The 5773-nt window shown below is 35.8% G+C and overlaps 1 non-coding gene across 1 annotated transcript; it reads right to left on the bottom strand.

Moving 5' to 3' along the window:
* Window positions 1-4394: 4394 nt before the first annotated feature.
* Window positions 4395-4524, bottom strand: LOC125123792 (small nucleolar RNA SNORA70). Its single transcript, XR_007134170.1, has one exon. It is a non-coding gene; the product is annotated as a small nucleolar RNA SNORA70 (small nucleolar RNA).
* Window positions 4525-5773: the final 1249 nt, after the last annotated feature.

Raw genomic sequence — 5773 nt, 5'->3', positions numbered from 1 at the left:
GAAGTTGATAAGCGATATGTGATCAATCCTGTGACTGATGCAGAAATGGAATTGATAAAGTCAAAATTTTACAATAATGCGATTTTAGTTTTTCTTTAAAAGGATTGAGTAGGGTGTAAATTATGGGAGAAATTAAGATTTTAATTCCTTCAAGAGACTACTTACATTATTTTATAACATTATTGGCAATATGCATTAAGTAAAGCTAGAAAAATGGGTCAGAGTTTTAGACATATTTCTTATGGGGCATTTTGCTATTAGTCTAAAAATATTGTAGCAGATTAGTATCTCTAAATCACATTACAACTTGAGGCTCAAATTTGATGATCCTGGGAAAGCTGAAATTCAGTGCTCCTTTTTGAGATTAAGCTGTGGCTACAAGTAATTTAAAGAAAACTGACATTCCTGATAGACCTGAAAAAAGGGAAGAAAAAACAAATTGGATCATTCTATCAGTCTTTTTCAGAGCTTAGAAATCTTAATTTAAGGTGAACTGGAGAATAGGGAAGATAGGAATGAAAGAGAAGATAGAAGAGAGAGGGAATTGACCAGGAACAATGAATAAACTGCTTACAGTGGTCTTCCATAAGAATTCAAAAGTTTCTAACTTCTGCTTACCAAGTTCTCTTACTTCTGTGTTCTAACTAATAGTTTTAAATTATATAATATATTTTAGATTGTTGGCAATTGAAGGTGAGAGTATATCCCATTTGGCTGTCTGTACTAGTTTATTAAAATACTTTGTTAATATACAAGGTGTTATCAAGTGGAATAAGTATTTGACCTTTCAGTGTGATCATATGGTATGTGTGCTACATAGAATTGTCTTCAGTGCAAGCATCAGAAGCCCTGAGTTAAAATCCTTCTAGACTGATGGAGTTTACTTTTCTCAAGTGACAAGAAGTCTGAAGGTAGGTGGCTGCTAGAGTTCAGTGGTACAAAAATATGAGGGTCAGTATCTGTGATTCTTGGTTACAAGTAGCAATTGTAACTTAATCCAGTTTATGCTTAGGGCAGAAAGAAGGGGGAATGGATGGAAAAAGCTTTTCCATAACCTGCGTGTAAACTTTTCTTACATTTCATTAGCTATAACTGAGTTCTGTTGACAACCTTTAGTTACAATGGAGATCAGAAAAAGCGAGTGTTTAGTTTCTCTGCCAATATGGAAGAGGAGGTTGGAAATGGATGTAGAATTACTCAACCAAAGTTCTTGTACACTGCTATTGTGTAAGTAGAATTATTCAATATTTTATGTATAAGAAAAGCAGTTTTAGCAAGACATACCAAGAAGGACTTGTTAATCATGCTGGCTGCCCGGAGGTTAGCCTGGCTTTGCCAGTAGGTAACGCATTCCTTGTCATTGCATGTATTTAAACGTTGAGTGCATGAATATTTGACCAATCTCCCAAGGAGATTTAAGCATTAGATGGATAAGTGGGTGAACTAGCTCTCTTTTAAAGTTGCCTTCAAATCCTTAAGATGATATTTCTTGCAATATAAGGAAGCAGTCCAATTTCTTACAATTTGAAAATTTTCTCTTTGTGGCTCACTTCCCTCTTATGTCCATTGGCACAAATCTGCTTTTATTTTTATCTTAACATTAATACCCAGCAGTGAGATATCTAGATAGTCTCTATAAAGAAAATATCTTTATCCCCAACTGTGTTTATATCTTTAAAAAGGCCATCTTCCTCCCCCCAGCAATGTTGACAGAATTAACGTCAGAAGAGTTTTTTTTAATGGATGTAGTTTTTAATTTGATGCATTTTAAATCTTCAAAGGCTTTACTAAAGCTCTCACATGTTGTCCTTAAGATGCGCAGTAGGAATGTCAATATCCGTGGAAATCCTGAAGCGGGTCTCTTGTTTTTTTGTTTTCCTTTGAAGTATAAATGTGCAAAAAGAATCTCTCTTTGGGTTTGAGTCAATGTTCATAAAAGACAAATTTTTTTGAAGAGAAAAATCATATAAATAGTGAGTTGAAATTTTAAATTGAATAATATTGAAAGTTTTGAAATTTTGCTAAATACAGGCCAAATTAAAATGTTTCTTATTCCTAGGGAACATTGTATAGAATAAGACTGACTTCTGTTTTGCTTGATGAAAGGCTAAACCAAAGATGTTAGAAAAATGCAGTAATTCTTAGTTTATTCAACAGCAAATTATATTTGCCAATTCCTAGAATCAGATGAATGTTTCAAATATACCCTGTAAGTCTCAAGACAGAGAACTGTTATTATTCTCCTTTTAAGCAAATAGCACCAGGAAAGACCAATTAAACAAGAAAGTAGAGGATAAAAGATAACCTTAAAAATAAAAACAAACTATCAACTTTGATTTGTCAAAAAAGAATTCAAATGGAGTGAAAATTGAGATATATTCTTCCTCTCTTGTCAGATGTGATAATTATTAGCATTCAGTGTTGGTGAGGTTATAGGGAAATGGCCCCTTCATTTATTTCTCCTAAGGCTAATAATTGGCCCAAATGATTAGAGAGTAAGTTTTGCAGTATCTGCAAAAAGCCTCCCCAAATATAATAGTCTTTAACTCAGAAATCCCATCTCTAGGAATTTATTCATCTTAAATTCTTATGTAAGTTGCAGAATATAAGCCAGAGAATAGTACTATAGTATTGTTCGTAATAGTGAAAAATTATATATAACCTAAATGAATAGCCATATTGAGAAAACTGTTAACATTCATAGAGTAGCACACTATGTAGATTAAAAAAACGAAGTACTGTAAATGAAATGTCTATGATATGTCCATTTGACTTTTAAAAAGTATATGGATGTGTACATTTTTAAAAATGCTTTGAGGAGTTTCCGTCGTGGCGCAGTGGTTAATGAATCCAACTAGGAACCATGAGGTTGCGGGTTCGGTCCCTGCCCTTGCTCAGTGGGTTAACGATCCGGCGTTGCCGTGAGCTGTGGTGTAGGTTGCAGATGCGGCTCGGATCCCGTGTTGCTGTGGCTCTGGCGTAGGCCGGTGGCTACAGCTCCGATTCAACCCCTAGCCTGGGAACCTCCATATGCCGCGGGAGCGGCCCAAGAAATAGCAACAACAACAACAAAAAAGACAAAAAGAAAAAAAAAATGCTTTGAAGGTTGTATCATTATTATCTAATAGTTGTCACAGTTTGAGGGAAGAGTTTAGCATGATTTTATTTTATTTTATTTAAAAAAATTTTTTTTTGTCTTTTTGCCTTTTCTTGAGCCGCCCTCGTGGCATATGGCGGTTCCCAGGCTAGGGGTCTAATTGGAGCTATAGCCACCGGCCTACACCAGAGCAACAGCAGCGCAGGATCCAAGCTGTGTCTGGGACCTACACCACAGCTCACGGCAACACCAGATCCTTAACCCACTGAGCAAGGCTAGGGATCGAACCCACAACCTCATGGTTCCCAGTCAGATTCATTAACCACTGCACCACGAGAGGAACTCCAAGTTTAGTATGATTTTATAGAACAATGTCTTAAAAGTTGAATTTGATTCAAGGGCCATCTATATAGTTAACTCTCAAATTAAGATTATTGCCTTCATGTTAGGTCTCTTAAAAGCCATCCCTACTGTCCTAAGAACAGCAATTTTATAAACAGGATGTGAGGAGAAAGAACTGCTTGAGAAATTAGTGGGAAAAAAATCAGTTGGAAATTAATTCATTTCCATAGACTATTTTTAAATTTGGCAAGTTGACTAAACTCAATGCTTTGGTTTGTCTATCTGAAAAATGGGAAGCTTAAAGATGAACGAGGAATAATATGAAATGTTTCTATGCCTCAGTGCTGAGCAGTCTTTAGTTATCTCTTTATTCCTTCTTTTTTTAAAAATTTTTAACACGGGTATTTTTAAAGATTAAGTAATTCTAAGTTTACTATCTTTACATTATTAAATTCACTGAATGATTTCTTGCTGTTAAATTTCTTTTTATTAGAAGCTGTTGCATTGGAGAAAAAATACTTTTCTCCCCCCCTTCTTTTTGACAGGAAAGTAGGATTTATTGGTGGGTGTTAAGGAGGGGACAACGTGCCAAGGCTCTCATGAGTGCAGGGCCTGCCATTTGTCCAGGGGTGTGTGATTAGGGATGTATTTGACCCCACGGCCATCCGGGATAAGCCACTTTTCTGCCACCATGTTTTCAAATTCGTCTGCATGGAACTAAGTAAATTCCTACTTCTTGGAGACATGGATCTTCTGGTGGCTAGGGAGCTTGAACTTGCCCTGCATAGGGCCTCAATAACATGCTCCTTGTTTGCAGCTTGGTGCGGATGGACCTTATGACTTGGCCAATATGGCCCCTGGCCACCATGCCCTGGGGCTTTCCAAAGGTACCACACATACTTGTCTGGAGCCTAGACTGGGGACAGCATGCCAGTCATTAATGTCCACTGGAAAGGGCTGTCTCCAAGGTCCTTTAGGGCAGTCTATTCAGGCAGCAGGCTACATATACTATCAAGAGGGCTGCTGTTTGCAGCCATTGCACACCAGACCCCCATGGGGAAAAGAGACTTTTCTCATTTTTGGAATATCCTGTCACAGCTATAGAGTACACTTCCTTAGTAAGGGGTAGGAAAATTATACAGAACAATTTAACTAATTTAGCTGTTTCTTGGGAGTCTTTATCAGCTCTCTCTCTCTCTTGCATGCTCTGTCATCCTGCAGCTTTTTATTTTCTTTGCACAAATGGCTCATTGTAGGCTTATACTTCCTTTGGACTCAGTGATATTTAATAAAGCCTTTGCTGTGTATTCCAGATCAGAAGGATGTTACTATTTTCTCATGGTTAGGCACATGAGAAAACATTTTCTCATGTTTTCTTAAGATTCCTTCTTTTCTATTCAGTGGATGAAACTAGTGGCACTGAGTAGTGGTTGGTGAAATTTTTTTTTTCTAATGCTAAGTCTTTTCATTTCTTGCATCTCTTAATTTCCTTAAGAAAAAAAATTATAGGCCACAAATACAGTGGTCACCTGCTTTTCAATACCTCTGATTTATGAATAGGTGGTCCTACATTATGCATACATTACAGAACATATTGAAAGCTGAGTTTGAGAAAAAATCACAAGTATTAGAAACAAATCTACTTTTCTAATTTCTTATATTTCAAGATGTTGTTTTGGAAAAAAGTGCTGCGACATTTGCACAACACATACATCAGTGCATAAGCTATTATGTGTCATTTGCTGTTTATTATTCTCAGTGGAGCTCCGGGTTGAGGAAGTCACCTCTAGGCAAGAACTGCATTAGAATATTTCTGCTTCAGCATTTGGTATGACTTGACACGACACAAAGATCTTAATGCAATTGTTTAAAGGACTTCCCAAGCTCTTTGAAGGTCAAGGTCAGTGCCATTTAAACATGATTAATGGGCATTAATTAGTTTTATTTACATTCTTGTCAACTCTAAATTTTAAACAAATTTTAATTGAACCTGTAAGAAAGAGTGAATTCAAATTAATTATATTTGCAAGGCAATTCAGGATTACTGAGAATGGAATTCCTAGAAAGATTCTTGAGCATCTAGATCAAAGATGTCCAGTAGAAATATAATGTGACCCACATATATAATTTTAAATTTTCTAGTCACCACGCTAAAAAATAAAATGAAACAGTTGGCATTGATTTTAATAATATAGTTTATTTTAATCAATGTAATCAAAATATTACCATATCATCTCATAATCAATTTAAAAATTATTGAAATTAAAAATTCTCTGTACTAAGTCTTTGAAATCTGGTGTGAATTTTATACTTACAGCATATCTCAAGTTCAGA

Source organism: Phacochoerus africanus, chromosome 3 (genome assembly GCF_016906955.1).
Source record: "Phacochoerus africanus isolate WHEZ1 chromosome 3, ROS_Pafr_v1, whole genome shotgun sequence".
Lineage (NCBI taxonomy): Eukaryota > Metazoa > Chordata > Mammalia > Artiodactyla > Suidae > Phacochoerus > Phacochoerus africanus.
Note: the sequence above shows the minus strand (reverse complement) of the source record. Positions and strands in the feature narration are given on the sequence as shown.